At 43.8% G+C, this 23330-nt stretch overlaps 1 long non-coding RNA gene across 1 annotated transcript in view; it reads right to left on the bottom strand.

Annotated features, from left to right (window-relative positions):
• Positions 1–23330, bottom strand: part of LOC146811906 (uncharacterized) — a 137288-nt gene that overhangs the window by 38932 nt on the left and 75026 nt on the right. The window contains exons 2-3 of the long non-coding RNA XR_014966798.1: positions 15008–15052; positions 14872–14928 (exon numbers count right to left, since the gene is read on the bottom strand). This is a non-coding gene — a long non-coding RNA (uncharacterized LOC146811906). The remainder of the gene's footprint in view (positions 1–14871; positions 14929–15007; positions 15053–23330) is intronic.

The following is a 23330-nucleotide window of genomic DNA, read 5'->3' as shown; positions in this document are numbered from 1 at the left end:
CATTATCAGACCATTGAGAATCAGGGTCGTCCTCCTCCCCAGAGCCAGAGTTATCAGAAACAGAATAAAACTTATCTGTAGACTCGCTAACCTCGGACCCCCTAGCATGATGAGGTCGATCAACAGGCAGCTCCAAGATACCAGGTTTGGATGTATCAGCTGGTTGGACTACATTACCCAGAATGCAATGGGCCGGGGGAGATGTAACATTCAAAGAGCCGGAGACCCGGGGAATTTCCTCTTGAGTAAAATTTGATGGGGTCTGCACAATTAACATAGTAGACGGAGTCACAGAATCATTAGATATATGCAGATCTCCCCCCTCCTTACCGACCAAACCACTGGGAGCCGGAGCAGTATCTCTCTTGTATTAAGTTTGTTAAAGATATCTGGTTGCGTTTGTCCCCTACCAAGCATCGGAGACAGAGTAGCAGCAGCTGAGGGATGTGAAGTGGGAGGCTTATCCAAATCTTGCGCTCGCATTTTTGAAAGCACAGAACCGGAGCTCCCCGTATCGATATCCTGCACGTTTTGAGCAGAGCCACGGGTCTTCAAAGCAGCAGCCGCCGCCGCCTTAGAGAGAGCCTTCGGCGGAGCTTTCGGAGGCATCCTTGAGGTCAGTAGAAAATGTAGGAAAAAACAAACGCTGGGCTTAGCAGGGAGGATTTGCGCCTGGGACGCCAGTCAGGGTATCGAAGCTATCTTTAAGCCGTCCGCCAGTAATCCAGCAAAGCCCAGTCAGTTTTCAAGGTAAGGCTAAATCAAAAGATAAGTCGTTAGGGAGTTCCGTTAGACATTCATCTTTTCAGTTCAGCTTATCTTCAAAGTAGCGATATTTTAGCACTGCAAGATCTTCATTGAGGTCTGTTGCGGTCCAGCGGTCAGTGGAGCAAACGCTGCCTCACACAGCCGAGGGTACGGCCGCCATCTTGCTCCCCGTCATATTTGCATATGTCTTAAATAAGTGAATAAAAGTACCAAGAATCACAAATGGAATAATAAATGCGCTAAGAAATAAAAATAATAAGGAATGAAAGTCAAAAAATGCATGCAAATGTGAATAAACACATTCAAAGGTGGATGAAAAACAATTCGATGATATGCACTCTGAATAACAACCATTAGAGTGACAACCACTGAATAAACCAATATGCTGGGAGCTGAAGGTTACACCAGTTATAGATAGCACGCAAGTCTGTGCGGTCGTTGAGACCCTTAGGTTTCAAAGATTCCAATTTATAAATCCAAAAGTTTTCTCTTTGTAAAAGAAAGGTGTTATTGTCTCTGCCATCAATTTTTTCAACAGTCTCCAGGATCGTGAACTTCAATTTTGCAATGTTATGATGATTAACAAGAAAATGTGCAGCAACAGTTGACTTGATGTTGTTAGTGCATATGTTACTTTTGTGTTCGTGTATGCGGGTTTTGATTTTCCTTTCCGTCTTACCCACATAAATAAGTCCACATGGACATTTCAATAAGTAAATCACGTTGGCAGTATCACAGGTGGCATTGACATGTAACTTGACAGGAGTGCCTCTCATGGGATGCATGATCTTATTGCCTTTAATAATGTTGTGACAGTTGCTACAATTATGACAGGGGATGGTTCCCCGATATTCTGTGGTTTGTGGCTTGATGGTTAGTCTGATCAGCTCTTGGATGTTTTTGCTTCTGGTGTATGCAAACATTGGTAACTCACGAAAGATTCCATTGAAATCAGTTTCTAAGGCCAATAGAGACCAATGTTTCCTGATTGATTGTTTGTATCGTTGACTCATGGTGGAGTAGCAAGATACTACCACCATGTGTTGCTGATCCAGGTGACTCGAAGGTTGTAATAATGCACTACAGGTTTTTTTTTTAAACGTTGGTGATGGCATTTTGTAGGATTTCATTCGGGTATCCACGGTCTTGGAACCGAAAAATCATCTTCTTGGTCTGCAACTGCAATTCCGAGTCATCTGATACTATCCTCTTTACCCTTAGTAGTTGTGAGAAGGGTAAATGATTTTTTAACGAAGGTTGATGGAAGCTTTTATAATGTAAACAATTGTTGCGATCCGTTGTTTTTCTGAACATGGTGGTAGTGAGTTTATTACCATGCCTGGTCAAAAGTACATCCAAATAAGCTATGGAAGTGTTGTGGGTGTTAAATGTAAATTGTATGCGGTCATTGATGGTGTTCAGGTTTTCCAAAGCTGATTTTAAAGTAGCAAACGTGCCACGCCATAATACAAAGATGTCATCGATGTAGCGTAAAAACTTCCAAGCGTGTTTCTTCCAGGTGCCAAGACTTAGGATGTATTTGTTTTCAAACACGTGCATAAAGATATTCGTGTAGGCCGGTGTGGCACAATTGCCCATTGAAGTGCCGGTTAATTGTAGGTAGTGTTCATCTTTCCACATAAAATAACTTTGGTACAATGTGAAGGTAAGTAGTTCCATGATGAACACTTGAAAATCGTGATCTAATTCTGATTGAAGGAGAGTTTCTTCTATCGCTTCAATCCCAAGGTTGTGGGGGATCGAGGTATAGAAGGATTTAACGTTGATGGTACATAACCATACTTCATCATCGATTGGTAATTCAATTTGATCGATCTTTTTCAAAAAGTCAGTGGTGTCCTTGACATAGGTGTTCATTTTTACCACAAACTGCTGTAGGTGTGCATCTAAACATTTTCCAACTGACTCATGTATACTTCCCCTGGTGGACACAATAGGTCGGAAAGGAGGGTTGTTGAGATCCTTATGAATTTTGGGGAGCATGTACAGAGTTGGTGTTCTTGGATGGGATGGTGTCAAATATTTCTTGGTCCTTCCGTTGATAACTCCAGTTTCTACAGCTTTATTCAAAATTTCTTGTAGCTGTTTTTGGAATTTATCAGTGGGATTTCTGCGGAAGTACCATGTATGTGTCTTGATCATTCACATGCAGATCTTCTTGGGCAGAAATTTACGCAAAACGCCCACAGAACAAGCCTTTCAACCCCAACACAGAAACGGATACTTCTTCCTCGGAAGGAGAAGGGAGGATCGTGGCTCAAACAACCACAACCGAGCAACCACACACCACTGTCTCAACTCAACCCAACGCTGGTGTGCCTTTTTTGGATGAAGGTCAAAAAGGCATAGAAGATCCAGGAGGGGCAAAAGGCACCGACCCAATCATATCCAGCCCAAAGGTCCAGCCAACAACGGGCCGACAGAACAAGGGGAAGAGACCTTGAATCATAAACAACTGGTAATTAATATCTCATCTTACAATATGAATCTGATGGAAATACAAACGCTTCAAAAAGAAACTTCTTATGTACCTACTCACTACACCAACAAACTAGTATTAGACGTAAGCTTGTTCAAGTTAATGCGGAACCTGAGATTACGTAATTTTTTTGAAAACGTAGTACAAGCTCCAAATAGGGAAGAAGTCTGCCAGCTTAAGAATCTCAGAACCAAGAGCACATCCCAAGCACCAGTCTCCCACAAAACTGTGGATTCCTTCGAGAACCTGGTTAAGAATGACATACAGAAATTCAATTTCAAAAGACGCTCGAAATTACAAAATCCGACCAATAAAGAACATGCCATATTAAAACATTTGGCCAACAGCAACAACATAATTTGTCAAAAAGCGGACAAATGCGGTGCCCTGGTGATAATGGACACTAATTTTTATCAAACTCAAGTAGATCTGCATGTGAATGATCAAGACACATACATGGTACTTCCGCAGAATCCCACTGATAAATTCCAAAAACAGCTACAAGAAATTTTGAATAAAGCTGTAGAAACTGGAGTTATCAATGAAAGGACCAAGAAATAATTGACACCATCCCATCCAAGAACACCAACTCTGTACATGCTCCCCAAAACTCATAAGGATCTCAACAACCCTCCTTTCCGTCCTATTGTGTCCACCAGGGGAAGTATACATGAGTCAGTTGGAAAAAGTTTAGATGCACACTGTGAGAAGTTGGCCTGGCATATGCTGTTCCTAGTTATAGGGACACCTTGCACCAGTCCAATTCGACTCTTATTGATGGTAGGTTTAAGACAACCTTTAAAGAAAGCTATCCTAGTGGTAGCTGTGGAGAGCAGCCTTCAGGCTCAGTCTTGAAGGAGTGTTAAGCTTATTGTTTTACCATAATAACCTCTTGAATAACCAAATGAAAGAGTAGCCCACACAGGTATATATATAAAATATATGTATTTATTCTAGACAGAATCCCACAGTCGCTTTATGTGACTAGTGGCAAAGTTACACTTCAACAAGCATTTATAAACACAATAAAGAGCACAGAAATCAATGCCCCAGGGAAGACGGGTGCATAGGTCGTTTCTGCTGTCGGGTCGCGGGCTGATTTTCAATGGGAAAATAGTCAAAAGGTATGCTAGCCAAAAGCGTCGATGATGCCGTGAAGATCAAAGATGTGAAGAATGTAGAGGAGAACCTGAAAGCAGAGGGGACAGAGTCTGGGTCACGGCAAAGTGACCAGGAGGCTCAAAGCAAAGAGCCCTTCGATGTCGGGTGCTTCAGGTGAGAGGTGCTGTTGCTTGGATCTGCAGCCACGGGCTCCGGGAGGCTTCAAGGAAGGCCAGCTTCCGGAGGGCAACTGTCCCACGTCGGATGAGGGTCGCTGCGGTGTTAGTGTCCGGATTGGATCCACTAAGCCTTGGCAACCGCAACCCACGAAGAATAAACAAATCAGCTACAGTGCAGACCCACAAGGTCTGGGAGAGGTCTCCTTCAAGGAGACTGTAGAGCAGACCTAGAGCAACCAGGGGAACTCTTGTTTTCAAAGATAGACCTCCGCTAGGGCCCACAAGTCGAGAGACAAGGGACCACGGGAGGCGGCAATTTGACGTGCGTAAAAGGGCACCCACGGGCCACCGGAGAGGGCTAGGGTGCTGGTCTTTGGCACAATTGCTGTAGAGTGGTTGGCTCAAAAACGGGCCAAAGCACAACTTCCCCACTGGTCAGGGTCGTGTGCTATGCAAGAGGTGGCCGGTGTCCTGGGGTATTGGGGATCTCGGCAGCCACGCGGTCCATGGTGCCCAAACTCGTTGAGCACACTCACTGGCCTCTGGGATGCACTGGAAACCCACCTCAAGGGTGCTGGAAGTCGTTGAAGTCCGTTGGAGCAGCAAGGTTCCAACCGGGTCACTTGCAGTGTTTCAGGTGCCTGCCAAGCAGGGGGATAACTCCTTTATCCCAAGGGAGATTTCTTCAGTCAGCTGGGCAGCAGCTCGTCGAAGGTCGGTTCTGTGAAGTTCCAAATTAATCTGAGGCTCTGAGGCCACGTTATTCACCTTTATCCCCAAGATTAGGGGAGTGTCCAGAGTAGTGTCCACCAATGAGTGGTGAGGCGGGAAAGGGTGGCTACACCCTCTCCCCTTTGTGTGTTTCCCGCCTAGGCGAGGGGCAGGATGCCCCTGAACCGGTTCCAAGCGGTGTATGCAGAATTAGGTCTCTGCAGCTGCCTACGTGCAACTCTGAAAGGACATTTGGTGCACCCACCCTGTTCCAATCCACATTATCCTGTCTGGGGAGATGCTAGCACCTCATTGCCACAGGAGCCCTATTGTCCAGCTGGCGAGGCTGGGGTTTTCCCCAGCAACAGCCAGCCAGGGTCGTGTAGGTGGCGGGCAGTAGCCATTTTGTGAAACTTGTGCACTTTTAAATTGGTGTCTAAATTCTACCGCTTTTCCCATATTGCCCTTCTAGCAAGGGGGAATCGTACCCTCATGCCCATGGCTGGACTGGGGGTATGATTCCTACATGTTTGACACCAAACACGATATGGTTCTGTGTAGCCATTCTCAAGTTATCGCGATATCGCAATAGACTTATAATGCGGTTAAGAGTATATGGTATGGCTACACTACAAACAACCCAGTAACGATTTTACGAAGGTTGCAGAGAGGCCCTACTCATGTAGGGGTCCCCCCTCACACATACCTCAGCACCCTGCCCTGTAGGATTAGCAAGGCCTGCTATAGGGGTGACCTATGAGAGCACATGTGTTGTAATGGGCGGGGATATAGGGTACCTATATCCCTGTAAGGGGTGCTAGCACCTCCTTACCCAGACTACAGTAGTGGTCTGTTGGTGTCAGTTTGTATGGCTGTCCCAGGGTGGCACAATAAGTGCTGCAGCCCTGGTAAGCCTACTGAGGGACCCATGCCCTGGGTACCTAGGGTACCATCTACAAGGGACTGGTAGGGCATGCCCAGCATCCAATTAGGTTTGTACCTGGAGCACTCACGTCAGTTTTAGGGAGAAAGCAGATAGGCTGGGGTCCTGGATAGCAGGATCCCAGCCAGACTAGTCAAAAACCACTCAAATGCCAGGCAAAAAGTTGGGGGCAACCATTAGTCAGATTCCACTCTCCTACACACACCTACAGCAGTTTGTGGTAAAAATGAACACCTATGTCAAGGACACCACTGACTTTTTGAAAAAGATCGATCAAATTGAATTACCAATCAATGATGAAGTATGGTTATGTACCATCGACGTTAAATCCCTCTATACCTCGATCCCACACAACCTTGGGATTGAAGCGATAGAAGAAACTCTCCTTCAATCAGAATTGGATCACGATTTTCAAGTGTTTATCATGAAACTACTTACCTTCATATTGTACCAAAGTTATTTTAGGTGGAAAGATGAACACTACCTACAATTAACCGGCACTTCAATGGGCAATTGTGCCGCACCGGCCTACGCGAATATCTTTATGCACGTGTTCGAAAACAAATACATCCTAAGTCTTGACACCTGGAAGAAACACGCTTGGTTGTTTTTACGCTACATCGATGACATCTATGTATTATTATGTTGCGTGAGGGTGGGAGCGATACCAAGCGTGTTTTTTACTGGTAGCTTTTAAACCTGATTTTACTCCTATTTTGGTGATTTTGTGGTTTTTAAAAGAAGCATTCTTTTAAATACTGTCACTGTTTTTATCTGTACTCACCTCTTGTGCATCCCAAGTTCCTCGCTCCCTCAGTACTTCTTCCATCACTCGCCCGGCCACCATCTTAGAAGTAGCGCAGGGAGCAGTCTAGCGTCTGCTCCCCTCACGCTACAAAAGAGGGGCATGGTGCGAGCGCGCAGCGGAAGCGCGCAGCGGGCGCGCCGGCGGCGCGCCAAAGGCAAGCCCGTCTGCGCCCGTCCGCGGCCGACCGGAGCACGGGGCCAGGAACCCTGTTCCTTTTTCCCCCACTATACGGAGGTATAGTTCCCAGGCCCTCTTCTCATTTAGAGGGAAGGTCTCTCCTCTGTGTGTTCCCTCCTGCAATCCCATAGATCAAGGAGTGACCTGCTCACACTGTGGCTTTCAACTTCCTGGTGTTCCTATGGACAAAACTACTCTAGTCCGTATGTACCTCTTGAATTGCAGATCTCTCCCTAAACATAGTACTGAGATTTCATTGTTCCTAGAGGAAAACAAACCTGATGCCTTATTTCTGAAGGAAACTTGGCTCCACTCTGAATCCGACCCCAATATTATTAATGCCCTTCCTAAGGGCTATTTGATTTTACGGGTAGATCGTCCCACTAGGAGAGGAGGTGGATTGGCTATTATCTTTAAGGAAGGGTACAATTGTCGGAGCTTGCCCAACTCTTTACCTGATTGCGAAAGCCTAACTTTCGCTCTAGATTTTTCTGCCACTTACACCTTCTCTGGGACACTAATTTATCATCCACCGGGACCTATAGGGCAATTTCTCCATGGTCTTTCTCACCTACTAGCCGACTCAGTATGTAGCTCGGCTAACTATTCCGTGTTAGGAGATTTTAACATTCACCTTGACAACTCCAATGACCATAATGCCCTTGATCTGTCCGAAAACCTTGCCGCATTACAACTTCTACAGTTAGTCACGAAACCCACTCACTGTAAGGGCCATTTGTTGGATCCTATTTTTAGCAATTGCTCTGACCTTCTGGTGGAAAACCCTGCACCACTTCCCTGGACAGATCACCTTTTGATCCCTTTTAAGCCGCTCATTGTGCACAGCCCCCCTCCTCCGCCTACTGCTATTCGGGCAGAGCGGAATTGGTCTAAACTTTCCCGAGTGGATTGGACCTTGGCCCTCGAGTCATCAAGACCACCTCTTACTTTGGACCCTACCCTGGCCAACTTTAATTTTAACAACTGGATTCTGAATTCTTTAGATACAATACTTCCTTTACAATGTAGTAAGCCTAAACGTGCAACAAAAACTGCCCCTTGGTATTCCCAAGACTTGCGAGAAAGCACGCGCTACTGTAAAAAACCTAGAGAGGAAATGGCGGCTAGATTTCTCACCCTCCAGGAAAAAGGCCTATAGAGCTGCCATAAAATCCTACAAGGAAAAAATCATAACAGCACAAGCTGCTTTTTACGAAACTAAAATTAATGCAGCTGCCTCTAAGCCAAAAGAGATTTACAATATCGCAAAAACCCTCCTCAAACTCCCAGAAAAAACTCCCAACTCCGCTGATGCTCAACGTCGTTGTAACGATTTGGCAGAGTTTTTCTATGGAAAGGTCCAAGCGATCTACTCCACCTTCCCAACTGCCCAGCCTTTTCTAACATCTACTAAAGATGCTGGGTCAGAGGGACTGTCCCGGGCCACTCTGAAAAAACTTCCTCTTCTGAATCTGGCCACCCTACAGCCTTTGATGTCCCAGATCGAGTCAGGCTCGCCTAATGACCCTGCGCCCCCGTGCTCTTTGATCTCGGTCAGCCCACTCATTATGCCGATTATCATGGATCTGCTCAATGCTTCCCTTACCACCGGCATAGTCCTGCTACCTTGGAAACAGGCTATGGTAAAGGCTCTGTTAAAAAAAACTAACTTAAATAGTAACAATCCCTCTAACTATCGTCCAATCTCTCTCTTACCCTGGCTAAGTAAGATTCTAGAGAAACATGTCAACAAGGCATTGACGGAGTTTCTCGAAACTAATCATTTGTTAGATCCCTCCCAAACTGGGTTTCGGCCCCTGCATGGGACTGAGACCGCTCTGGTTGCAGTGACGGAAGAGGCTAGGAGGATTATTGATCAAGGAGGGACCGTTGCCATCCTCCTCCTTGATCTTAGCGCCGCTTTTGATACTGTGAACCACAGCATCCTTCTCCAGAGACTCTCTAATCTGGGAGTCTCCACCCATGTTCTCTACTGGTTTGAATCCTTTCTGTCCAACCGCTCTTTTCAGGTCTTCGAGAATGATGCCATCTCCCCTCGTAACCCCCTAGGGTGTGGAGTACCGCAGGGTTCTTCATTAAGTCCAACACTTTTTAATATCTATATGACCCCGTTGGCTGCAATCGTCCGCCCTTTCGGGATAAAAATTGTAACCTATGCAGATGGCACGCAGCTAGTAGTCGCTCTTAATCAAACCCTGACACAGACTAACAGTAACCTGATGGACTGCCTAGAAGCAGTCGCTTCTTGGATGACCTCCTCCTGTCTTAAATTAAATGGAGATAAGACAGAGATGATGCTCCTGGGCAATTCTTCAAATGCCATTAATAATTTCCTCTGGCCATCCTGCCTTGGCCCCGCTCCTATTCCCAAGGACTCAATTAAGAGCTTGGGATTCTTGCTGGATAAGTCCCTTAACTTCTCACACCAGGCGGCATAGCTTTCAGCCACCTGTGTCGGTATGCTCAGGCTTATCAAAAAAATTCTCTCCAGACTCCCCGTGAAACCCAGACAGATTATGACTCAAGGATTGGTACTTTCTCGTCTGGACTATGGCAACGCCCTCTATCTGGGGGCCCCCCAGTGTACCATCAATAAGCTGCAGGTCATCCAAAACTGTGCAGCACGAATGCTTCTGCAAGCTCCCCGTCTCGTTTCTATAAAACCTGGCCTAAGGAAACTGCACTGGCTCCCAATTAGGGAAAGAATTGCCTTTAAAAGCTTATGTTTTGCCCATCGCGCCTTCTGGAAGACTGGCGCCACTATTAACCATTCTCTGATTTCCCCTTGTCTCCCAACCAGACATCACAGGTCAGCGTCCTTGTTCTTGACCATAGTCCCAAAAATTAAGAGATCCAGAGCGGGCAGACGAACGTTCTCCTATAACTCCTCAAAGCTTTGGAACTCCCTCCCTCTCCATCTGCGCTCAGAACCCAACCATCTCTCCTTCCGAAAGGGGTTAAAAACGCTGCTGTTTACCACCACTGACTAGGTCCTTTCACCCACTCATGCATACCCAGTTCGCTAGCGCTGGGACGCCTCAGGGTAGCCACCGCGCTTTATAAAAACTCTTTTCATTTCATTTCATTCATGGCGTGGCACGTTTGCTACTTTAAAATCAGCTTTGGAAAACCTGAACACCATCAATGACCGCATACAATTTACATTTAACACCCACAACACTTCCATAGCTTATTTGGATGTACTTTTGACCAGGCATGGTAATAAACTCACTACCACCATGTTCAGAAAAGTAAAGGATCGCAACAATTTTTTACATTACAAAAGCTTCCATCAACCTTCGTTGAAAAATCATTTACCCTTCTCACAACTACTAAGGGTAAACAGGATAGTATCAGATGACTCGGAATTGCAGTTGCAGACCAAGAAGATGATTTGTAGGTTCCAAGACCGTGGATACCCGAATGAAATCCTACAAAATGCCATTACCAACGTTTCAAAAAAACCCGTAGTGCATTATTACAACCTTCGAGTCGCCTGGATCAGCAACGCATGGTGGTAGTATCTCGGTACTCCACCTTGAGTCACCGATACAAACAATCAATCAAGAAACATTGGTCTCTATTTGCCTTAGAAACTGATTTCAATGGAATCTTTCGTGAGTTACCAATGTTTGAGTACACCAGAAGCAAAAACATCCAAGAGCTGATCAGACCAACCATCAAGTCACCAACCACAGAATATCGGGGAACCATCCCCTGTCATAATTGTAGCAACTGTCACAACATTATTAAAGGCAATAAGATCATACATCCCATGAGAGGCACTCCCGTCAAGTTACATGTCAATGCCACCTGTGATACTGCCAATGTGATTTACTTATTGAAATGTCCATGTGGACTTATTTATGTGGGTAAGACGGAAAGGAAAATCAAAACCCGCATACACGAACACAAAAGTAACATATGCACTAACAACATCAAGTCAACTGTTGCTGCACATTTTCTTGTTAATCATCATAACATTGCAAAATTGAAGTTCACGATCCTGGAGACTGTTGAAAAAATTGATGGCAGAGACATTAACACCTTTCTTTTACAAAGAGAAAACTTTTGGATTTATAAATTGGAATCTTTGAAACCTAAGGGTCTCAACGACCGCACAGACTTGCGTGCTATCTATAACTGGTGTAACCTTCAGCTCCTAGCATATTGGTTTATTCAGTGGTTGTCACTCTAATGGTTGTTATTCAGAGTGCATATCATCGAATTGTTTTTCATCCACCTTTGAATGTGTTTATTCACATTTGCATGCATTTTTTGACTTTCATTCCTTATTATTTTTATTTCTTAGCGCATTTATTATTCCATTTGTGATTCTTGGTACTTTTATTCACTTATTTAAGACATATGCAAATATGGCACGATATAGGTTCCATACAAACAACGGCACACAATGCTTTCTAGCTTTTTGAAGCCCACTGTAGTCCGTCATGAATTGTTACCACTTTAACTAACAGCAACCCCGACCACTTGGACTACACTTTCACAGGAAACACGATGCACTTTCAGCATCAATTGTACGCAATCATGGAAGGTAAGAGACCCGTTCATGAAGTAAATAATCGGCTTTAAGAATTTCGTCTCACATCGTTTTTAACTCCGCGAGCACCGACCTCTTAGCGTTTAATGGTCTCGGAGTGTTTATATCACCTCCGATTTTGATCACTCCAGTTACACGTGTCCACAGCCCAGCGTTCACTTTTGCATCCGGCAACTCACCTTGTTTCTTTCTTCTTTTTAACACACCTGCAATTTCTTTTTTAACACACCCGTTATTCCTTTTTAACTGTACCCGCTTTTCGTACGTTTTTTTGAGACTTTTTGACACACTGCGACTAAATTTCTTAAGCGATTGGTTATTAATACACATAAACCCCAGCTAATAGATCGGAGACTCAGGGCAGCGTCACACACGGAGACTATGATGTTTCTCATCTTACCATTCTTGTAGAGTACACCCCGCATGTAACCACACATAAACCCCACCGCTGACTGACCGTAGCTCAAGAATTCTTTTCTCTTTTCTCTTTACCATGGGCACCATCACTAACCTTTTGCTGCATGAATTGAATGTTTCTATAGACGTGGCTCCTCATATGACAAGAGTTTATCTTATTTTTTATTGTGAGCCCAAAATGCATTGGAATCATATATAAAAGACTTTCAATCGCATCAAGATGTTGTTCCTTACCGTCCAAATGAATTGAATTTATCTTTATGAATGAATAAAGTATAACTGCAATTTTTATCACACGACTTGACTTACCTCTCTGATTGAACTTTTCAAACAAACCTGAATTTCGCCAACGCGATTCACCTTTCGTAGTGCCAAGAGGGACGTTATCTAATGGCAGAAAACGCATGAAAGAAACTGCTCGTGGGAGTCCCAGATGCTCAGAGTCACAAGGTAGCCAGGTCCTCCGGGGTTTGTGAGGTTGCTGGCAACGGGAGATGCCGGGATTTAGCAGGAGCAGGTTCAAGGGTCAACAGGCCGGTAGGGCTGGGCCAAAGCAGTTGGTGTCTTCCTCTTGTTAGAAGCTGCATGGCAAGTCTTCTTTCTTCTTGATCTTCTTTGCTGTTTCGGAATCTGGAATCTAAGGAAGGTTCAGGGTGCCCCTAAATACTAGATTTAGGGGTGTTACAGGTAGGTTAAGAGCAGGGACCAACGGGTCACTGCCCTGGGGTGGGTACACCCCCTATCCTGCCACTCTCCTGTGGGAGGGGGGCAGTAGCCTAGTCCTGATTGGGCAGGGCTTCCCATCTTCAAGATGGCGAGAGCCCGGAGACGTGCTTCACCTCGCCTCCCCCACCTGAGGGGTGGGGTTGGCAGAGGCTGGCACACCCCCTTTCATTCCTTGGGGTTTCCGGCCAGTCTTCCCACCAGAGTGGGGGTCAGAACCGGTAGTGGCTAGTTGCTGAGTACAGCAAGTGGCCAGGAGACGCTCACAAAGGCGGAATGCCTTTGAAGCTTCCCCTGCCCATCCTGGGGGAGGAGACTTAGCACCTCACCCAGGATGTGCATTGTTGCAGGCCCAGGAGAGCAGATGGCTCTCTACCCAGGGGTGCTGTGTGGCAGCCTAGGCAGCCCCTCAGACAAGACAAGATGTGGATTGTAGGTTAGGTTCAGGGGGCATCTCTAAGATGCCCTCTGTCATGCATCTTACAGTAAATCCCACACTGGCATCAGTGTGGGTTTACTGTGCTGGGAAGTTGTATACCAAACTTCTCAGTCTTCAGTGTAGTCATCATGGTGATGTGGAGTTCGTGTTGACGACCTCCCAGCACCATATACTCTTAATGGCAGCACTGCACTTACAGTGCCCAGGAATGGACCTGGGTACTGTAGGGGCACAGGGCTCATGCACCTGTGCCCACACCACTGGCATAGGGTACCCAGCTAGAGTGGTGACTGAGGTATGCCAGGGCAGTGTGTGTTGTGGGCATGGCACGCAGGGGTGTGTGCCATGTTGACTCTTTGTTTTGTTCTGCACCAAGACACTCAGCCTGCAAAGTCAGTGTGTGTGTTTCAGGGTACAGGGCCTCTCAGGGTGGCACAATAAGTGCTGCTGCCCTTAGGGGCCTGCTCTGGTCACAAGGCCCTGGGTACCTAGGGTACCATTTACCAGGGGCTGACATGTGGGGGGGTTACTGCAACAGAAACCCACTTCTTTACAATGCTGATAAGAAAAGAAGATTAGAGGACGTTTATGCCATAGGGAGTAAGGTTTGGCTTAGCACCAAGAATTTGAAATTGAAAGGGAATAGGAAGTTTCAGCCCCATTTCATAGGTCGTTTTGCAGTAGAGAAAAAGTTACATTCTGTGACTTACAGGCTAAGGTTACCTACTCAATTGAAAATTCTTCCAGTTTTTCATGTCTCTTAATTAAAAAAATCCTCCCCGTATCTTAGATCTAGGACACTTACCAAACCGATTCAAACTGAAGATGGAGAGGAGTTTGGGGTGAAAAGAATTTTAGACTCTAAGTGGAAGAATAGAAAATTGCATTACTTAGTTGATTGGAAAGGATATGGTCCAGAGGAAAGATCTTGGGAAGCATCCTCAAATGTTCATGCCCCAGATTAGTAAAAGCTTTTCATGACTAATTTCCCCTCAAGGCTAGACGTGGAGAAACTCCCTTGCAGAGGTGTACTGTCAGGACCCAAGCTAAAAGCCCCCAAAATGATTGCCTAGTGGGGGCTACCTCTATTTATGTCGGTAAAGGCCATCACTTGTCCTGGACAGAGCTGTACTGCTTGCGCTCTTCAAAAATGGTTGGAAGCTCTGAGGTCAGCGCTTCAGCTTCGCTGCTTTCAGCACGAGGCCCTGAGCAACGCTCGAGGCCCGCGCTCCCCTGCAGCTGCTTGCACGTCACCAGAAGCCGTTGGAGAAGGAGCAGCGCTTCTAGAGTCGTCCGCGTTTAGAGCAGAGCAGTCAGTAGTTTTGTTGCGAATACCGACGGCAGTGTTAGGTTAACACTCCGCGTCAGGCAGAGTTCAGGTTTATTCAAAGTATCCAGAGGTTAGCCATCCGTGGCACCAGCGGACCTTTAATTCAACCTCAGAGCGTTCTGTCAGCGAGAACAAACTCCAGTCACGCAACTACTGTAATATAGAAATGTAAAGTCGAGGGTTGTTTCTTTACCGAGAATACTCAGCAGAATTTTGTTGCCAGTCAAGCATTTTCACTTCCCTTAGGCAGCTGTTAAAAGAAAGAAAAACGTTTTAGTTTCCAACAATGTTATATATATGAGAGTATTTATAGTTTAAAAAAAACTTACCAGAAAATCACAGTGCTAAACAAGCTATTCGCTTTCCCTGGGCACCTGTTAAAAGAAAGTAAGAGTTTAGTTTTAAAAGCATAACAGTTTTATGAAAGTTCATTTGGAGAGAATACTACACACTATCAAGACAAAAAAAGAGAGGCTTAGTTCAGTCTAAAGGGTATGAAATAATTAATATAAAGAAAATACACAGCTGACAGTAAAGAATTGCCTAGACCTGAGTAATTTGTTTATTGTGTTCAAATGTGTCAGTAAATAGAAAGCACATCCTCAAAGACCATAGAAAAGAGGTAATAGCCCAGTCTAAAAAGGGTACGTAAACTCAGGAATAGAAAATTCACAGGTAGAGTTGTCAAAAAGTGTTTGAACCTTAGTAATTTGTTTATTTATGTTACAGTGTAAAAAAAAACTGAAACGCAAAAGAAGAGACTAGAAGTAGCGGTTCAGAGAAGTCACACAAGATAAGAAGACGAGGCTGTCTCTTCTCTATCCCATCCCCTTTTCCCCCACTGGGAGTTCCTTCATTCTTCCTAGAAAAAACTCTTGGGAGCGTGGAGGGAAACTCAGAGAGGCATTGGGAAAAGTCATCATTCTGCTCTTGTGAAGTATCCGGGGAACTTCAAGTAAGAATCTTGACATAGCCCTACATAAGACATGAGCTATTACCCCCTGTTCCTGTGATGGATATGCATGCTACTCCAGTCAAGCTATTCCTCCTCCTCGAGGAAGAGCTAGGGGAGGACTTTTGATATGGGTCAATTAAAGTCTTCATGTAGAAGTAACAGTCATCAATACTGGATCATCGGCTATCGTAAAACTAAATATTTAGGACAAGCTATCCCAATTTGCTTTTTATTTAAATCATTTTTATAATAATGATTTTACTAATAATGTATGTCTTCATTTTATGCAGCTGTTTAATTTCTTATCCAAATTGCAGTCTGGAGTGGGTGGTCCAAAACAGCAGCCACTAAACCTGCTGAACGGGGACTTTGATGCTAAGTTGGCAGGTCTCACATGGAAAGTTTTGTGATAACAGGGGGACAGAGCAGACCAAATATCTATCCGCTCATGATCTAATTAGCCTTGTAGACACTTTTAAAGGGGATGAGCGATCCCTACCATCTTTTAGAGGCCATGGCCTTGCTTAAATAATTGATTATATTGTAAGGTGCACCAAGTAGCATCTGTAAACAAAATCAAAAGTCCAGAAGGAACAGATTTCCAATTTGTGTACAAATCTTTTTATTTTGAACGCTGTTTCAAGAGTTCTTATATATATATGACACTCAAACAGCCAACGCATTTCGTCCAACACACTGGACTTCTTCAGGGCAAGGTGCAATGTAAGCAATGTCACAGCTAGTGGTATCGGTCTATATATCAGTCCACAGTTCACAATAGGTTGCGGATCTCACTCTTCACTTCAAATGTGTCCTATGAACAATTTGATCAGACAATATTCAGTGTGTAGAGTTTATAGTACTCATATATACGCTAATCGCCTAATGCAGAGAGTTCTAAATATAATAAACACGGGGTTTCGATTAGAATCCAAATGCGGCACCGGAATCAGTACCTAGACCAACATTGTAGCAGTCGAGGATCCTATTAATATCTTCACTACACTTTTGAAGCAGCATCAGGGGTATTTCTGTATTGTTTGGCCGAAGTAAGTGGGGACTCTATGCTACCCCATCACAACAGTTTTATCCAGGGCATCATGCAGTTTTGCTCAGACCTTCCCCGTGTGATAAAGGGGGACCCGCGATGGTTTGAGGAGCATTGCTCGGCAGCTAATCAGAAACTGAGGTAGGCATTGATATCCACTCTGCGAGTCCTTCGCTGAGGTCTAGACCGCCCGCTCTGCTAACATATCCGCTCTTAAATCCAGGAACGACGCCCTACATAAGAAGGATTGGGAGCATTGGAACCTGCCACTACAGGGAACGATAGTAAGCTGTTTTAGGACACAGTCAAGACAATTAGGCTTAGGTATGCCCCAGAAATCCCACTTTCACAATGTAATATTTTAGGGCCAGGTTGGGTCTCACATTTCACTACTATTTACCATATTGAGGAGACTTATTGATGTGTCCAAGTCTCTAAAAGAAAGACAGATTAACAAACCCACTGTCCCTTACAATCCCTTTGACAGAAGAGCTCTGCCCCCCCCCCCCCCGAAGTTCGGGACTAGTGGTCCCTGCTTCCAATACAATCTGCTCTAACCTTGCTGCTGTTCGGCTTCCCTCGAACGGAAGTGCCGTTTTAATATGAAATGTTGTTATTGCTTTGTATAGTAACTGTATCTGATGCTGCCCTTATCTATTTTATCTATTGTGTTGTTTTATTTCTTGTCGGAGACATGCATGGCCCAAAAAAGATTTCTTAAAGAGAAAAAGAGTAAGTAGGCTGCAAAATAAAAGCAACATTTTAAATATTGGGGGGCGCAGGGTCTGGTCCCACGATCTGCTCTCCTCCACGACCCAGCATCTTTCCTCCTAGGGATTTGTTCCTTTCATGCTGTGAGGGGGGCTAATTCGCCTGCTTCCACCTCTTGTCGTTCTACTCGAATTGTCTTTTAGGTCTCTCTAGTAACTCCTCAGGGTGCATAGACTCACAGTGGACTTCCCGGCCGCGCTCACCCCCGTCACCGTCGTACCCCTTCTTGCGCAAAGAAGTGTTTTCAGATCGATTCAACCTTCCTATAGAAATGTACCAGTGAAGTTTACAGTTACATAAATCCTGCTATTTTATGATTTACGCGGTTGCACTGCCACTTGGTGGTCAATTCGGAGAATGTCACTTAGAAGCACACTGCGTGATCGCAATAATGTTTTGCTGCAAACTATATCCATGTTGTATTGCTTTGCAGCACGACATTACCACTTCCTCAGTTTTTATTGCCAAAGTACCCATCAATGAGGAAAATTGAACTACTTCTATGTAAAACATATTAGTTTATATAAATCATAATCTTCACATAGCGACTACATTGTTATAAATATTAAACATATAGGATGTGTGTTTGTGTTTTTCCGCACTCGATCACACACGTTTTATTGATTTGCGTTCACTATCTGGGTTAGTATACAGTAACTATGGTTTGAGAAATCAGTGCGTTGGTTAATGCAAGGTAAATTAATGGAACACCAATAAAGCACAGCACATTGGTTTATGTGAGAAAGAAAGCTGAATGCATTTCATTTGGGGAATAAAACTGTGCATCCATCTCTCACTCTAAATGTCCCTTTTTGAACATATTTATATTTCATTTTTAGATCCTGACAGACAACTAAGCCTGTCAGGCCTCATGAAGAGGTTCTGAGTTGAATTATTACAGAGCGAATGTTCTACACACAGGTTGTTTCAAAGAGCATAATAATCACCTGTGGCCAAACACCTCTAGCACAGTGCAATACAATCTATCCTTAAAATCCTATTGCTTTAGAACATGCCTTTGGCAATTGGTAAGTCAGGCCTACAGGCTGTGTCATAGTTTTGCACAATTAACAGATCAAAGCTAAGGAATCTGACATAACTTTTCCCAATGAACTCTTAAGACCGACAACTTTTACCATTGTCTCGACACCAAACCAACTGAGCTGAGACCTTAAGTATTGCACATAAACCTGCAACCATGGTACACACAGTCATAAAATTGTAAATAGGTACAAATCTAAAGTTCGATAAAACAAAATGCAACTGCTCTGAAAAGGACGTAACAAGGATTTTCACGTTTAAAGTCTTTCCCTGCAAATGCTTGTCAGAGGGCATAAATAACACAAACATGATTGCCTATTAAGTTAATCTATGAGATTTAATGTAATACAATTTTTATCTCCAGCCTTTAAGATGGCGTAATGAAAACACACTAAAAAGCCTGTTGGGTTTAGCAAATGCTTTTCACAGTATATAAGTCAGGCCTACTGCCTTTGTCATACTGTTTCATAATAAATAGATCTGATCTATGGCATCAAGCATTACTTTACCCAGAGAACCAACCAGGTCTATATCCTTTATCTTTGGCTTGTCATCATGGCCAACTCAAGCATACTGTACTACGCTAGAGCTTTTCCACAAGGCAACCATCAGCTTTACAGTCATAAAATTACAAATATAGACTCAAAAATTACAGTTTGCAAAAACAAAATACCTAAAAAAGCCTGAAAATAATGATTACAGTGCCAATCTTCTGTCTCATAGTCTTTTTTGCCTCTGTCTTAATTTCTCATATTAAAAAGATTAGGCCTAACCTTGATCATGTGTTTTCCACTATAACAAATACACTCCTGCTGTATTGATCAAAAGTTCCCAAAAGGCAAAAGTGCAATACAAGCACTTTCTCTCAATGGAAGTGCACTGCTTCTGACAAAGGGTGCGAGGAATTCACAATATTTGCTTTTGTATAGTTAAGAGAAATTGTGTGTAGTTACGCACAATACAAACCCTTCATTTAGAGCTGTACTTTAACACAACATGTATTTTGTGCTAAACGTAAAATGGGAGAGCTGTGAGCAGCAACTGGTTACATTCTGGTTGTCCACATTGTTGCTATGCTCCTGTACTATAATTCTGCCACATATTACAGCACTATTATGCGACGTGGCGTAATGGTGTCATTTCAGAAATTTTGGGTAACAACCATAATTTGACATTTCAGAAATTATGTGAATTACACCAGTGTAATTTTAATGTCTCCCATCTGCACTTCTGCAAGCCTATCCTCAGTGGCAATGGCCATACAGACCAAAACCAGTTTGTGATTGCTTTAGTTCCCACGTAGACAAGATCTGACTTACTAGTTCAGGTAGGGTGGTTCTATTGGAGCAGGACCATTGCGGGTTTACCTTTGTTTCATTTGTGATTGCAGTGGCTGAATAAGTGAAAAATTATGATCTGGAATGCAGTTCAATACAAAGGGAGAGGTCTGACCACCGTACATCCTACCTAGTTTAACACTTAATCACAAAAAGAGTACAGTAGCTCCAAGACACAGACTGTAGACCGTCTACAGATTTTGGAGTACATATCGAAGTCCAGAAAGTGGACATTACAGAATTCCTGTCAAGGCCCAAAGAAAGATCATTCTTATGGAAGAGGAAGCCTCACACACATATTTGTGTCATGCTTCATCATCAACAACATCTACTCAACCTGGTAATGATGGAGCAAGGTTTCGCAGAAAGAAACTTGCTTGTATGCAATCCTCTCAAAAAATCTATAACCTTATAATCAACCTGTCTGTGAGTACTAACAGTGCATCACAATTTACATTTGTATCCAGGGGAAGCTTTCCTATGTGCTTCACTAACAAATAATCCGAGTGTCCTAAAATGGGCGCTAAAACGCGGGAACTCTTCTGCGCATGCGTCTGCTACATCTACGTAGTATGACGTTTTCTGTCGCTTGAGGGGAAACTTTACAGCTGCGCAATAACTTCTAATATGGCCGCTTTAATGTAACGCACTAATGCGCATGCCGTGCTGAAACTAACCTATGCAAGTTTTATTAAGCTAATAATGCAAAAGATTTATTAAGTAAATGGGGTTAGAGTAGAAGTAAGTGGTATACAGTGAATTCATTAAATTTTGTATTCTAACATGTTCTTCTCTGGCTTTATTAATAGTTCGTATTTGGGCCTTGGACGGTGACCGCGTCTCTGTTTCTTTGTGGAAATAATTGACTGGCTGCCAAACCCTAAGCCCAGCAAGGACATAGGAAACCAACTCTTGACCCTACGAGAGGAAGAAGAAGCAACATTGTAAAATAGACTTATCGATCCACATATGAAATGTTTGTGGGAATAAAACTTGTGGGTATTAAAATTAAGGGGTGGGGAACTAGACAATAGACTAAAGAAAATTATTGCACTTAGTATGGTGTGATGTCCTCACCCCACTGCTTGGCCCAATCAAAATTGTGGGTGAACATGGAATTGAAACATTTGGGGGTGGATCATACATTTGAATTGGTATAACAGAGGTAAGTTCTAGATAGTTAGACACACTTGATGCTGAGATGCTGATGCTATGCTGAGATGTTGCCCGATTTTGCTGCAATCTGACTGAAGAATCCAACACTAGGGAAAATTCGCGGAACAACCGAGGAGGCACATCTAGGAAGGGGTCCGGACGAGCCAAGCCGGAGAGAGTAGCACCAGAGAGGGGTGTAACGCTGGCGTTACACTAGAAGAAGCCACCTTTCTCTGTCCTGAACCTGTCCTGAATCCTTGACTCTCTGATGTTGGGGTCCTCACACCGTTCTAGGTAAATAAATCTGTAGGGTAAATGCTCCGTACTTGCTCTCTGTCTCTTCTCTCCTCAGGTGCTGTCATTGCAAGAATGTATTAATGCAAACGGATTATAAGCTAACTGTACTATTTTCCTGATGGAGACTTCTGGTGTATTCATGTGTATTCTGAATTGACTCACAAAATTATTAATTCAGATAAACTTTTAAAACTCCTTCTGAGTCTGTGGTTCTTTTAAAATAAAAAGTTAAATGCATTATTGTATTTTCTTCCCTATTCTAATCTACTACTAGATCTTTCTAATGTGCATTTACTCAGGAGACAGGAATGGTAAGAATACTGGTGTAAGGGTTTCCTAGGGTAAAATAAAATTGATGACCAGTGGATATGTACCAGTTCATTGAATGTATGAACATATAAGGGCCCAAATGAGTGTTGTGTGTATGAATGTGTAGAACTGGTAAACTCCGCTGCCTCAGTAGGACAATACTACCATGGCGGACTCGACTCCCTGAAGGACTCTGACAGGAGGGAGTTCGTAGATAAAAACTACTGGACAAAGGTGGGATCCAGTTCATTAATAATACCTTGAGGTTCCTGCTATGTCACCTTGAATAGTGGGGACCTCAGGTATAACGAGTCTGGACGGTATATGTGAGGAACAATGGCTTAACCTGTCTCTCTAAGCCAACATGTTTCTGCCCTAGTGTTTAGCCTTAACAGGTCTGGGGCATTCTTTGGGGCCATGGATCCCTAATGTTTTCATGCGGACTAATCGCCGAGATACATCTACTGATAGAATAAAGAGAAAAAAACCCGGTGAGTTCTACCTGAGTATTGAAAGAGAGTACATTACCCTAAAGAAATAAGTTACAAGAAAAGGACATACATTAGAACTTCTGTACAGGAACACACATTCATTGTAATGCTGTGGGCAAACAGGTGGCACTGCACTGCATGCTAATATAAAACAACACAAGTGATTAGTGAAATAGGCACATGCATAAATGATGCACATGCACTTCTAAACACAAAATTCTGTATATTATTTTCCACAATATAGGTAGTTCCTATGAACATGAGACTACCCCTTTCCCTAAATTATAGGGGATGCCGGCATTTTGGTTTGGGGTGGACGGTGTCCTTTAATTTTACACACTAACGAAAAACAATTGAAAGTTTAGAAAGTATCCTCGAATATAGCAGATTCATCGCTGTCACTTTAATTATAGTCTAACTCTTTGGTATTGAAACACTACTCTATACCTGTACCATAATGAGTAAGCATAAGATATGTTCACAGTGGCGGAGCTAGGCCTTTTACCGCCTGTGGCAGCCCCTGCGTTTGCCGCCTACGACAGCCGAATTTATAGCGGGGATGCTGGCGATTCCCCCATGATGGCCCCAAATTGGGTTGGGGGCACCCCAAAATTCTTTTGAATCGCTGTTCAGGAGAGATTCAAAAGAGGCCATGTTGTTAATGGACACAAAGCAGAACAAGTGTCACTTCCTTACGCCACACCATGTCTCCTTGGCTGTCAGCCTAATCATGAGGCAAAATAAACACATAAGTTGAGACCATTCAGTGGCTTGCTTATCCTTAACACAAACCTTGTTGTAAATCTATGAGACCGTCGTGGCATTTAGGGCAGTGCATATGGTCAGCGCTCCTCACACTTCATGAGTGGCGCATTTACAGGCTGATGTTGGTTTTTGGCAAACCTCAGTTTTCAAATCTCCATTGTTCTCTCTGATCAGGAGATCACCTCAGGTCTTTTGACCACTTATTACATGGCTATTGACTGGCCGTTTACCAAATGAACCTGCTCCACTGTGGGGGAGATTAATAAATCCCACTGGTGTTTGTTTTGCTAATTATGGGACTAAATTGCTCATGTATCGCATCGCACGTGATGTAGATCATCTATGCTTCGTGTGGGCGTCCAGTAGGCAACATGAACAAGGGATGGGTCTTCATTTCCCATCGATAGCGTGTCACGTTTCCACGTGATGCGACCATACCGCACGTCACGTGGGGTGATGCTCTGAGGAGACAATGAACATAAC

This window comes from Triturus cristatus, chromosome 7 (assembly GCF_964204655.1).
Source record: "Triturus cristatus chromosome 7, aTriCri1.1, whole genome shotgun sequence".
NCBI lineage: Eukaryota > Metazoa > Chordata > Amphibia > Caudata > Salamandridae > Triturus > Triturus cristatus.
The sequence above is the reverse complement of the archived record's forward strand: the minus strand, read 5'-3'. Positions and strand labels throughout refer to the sequence as shown.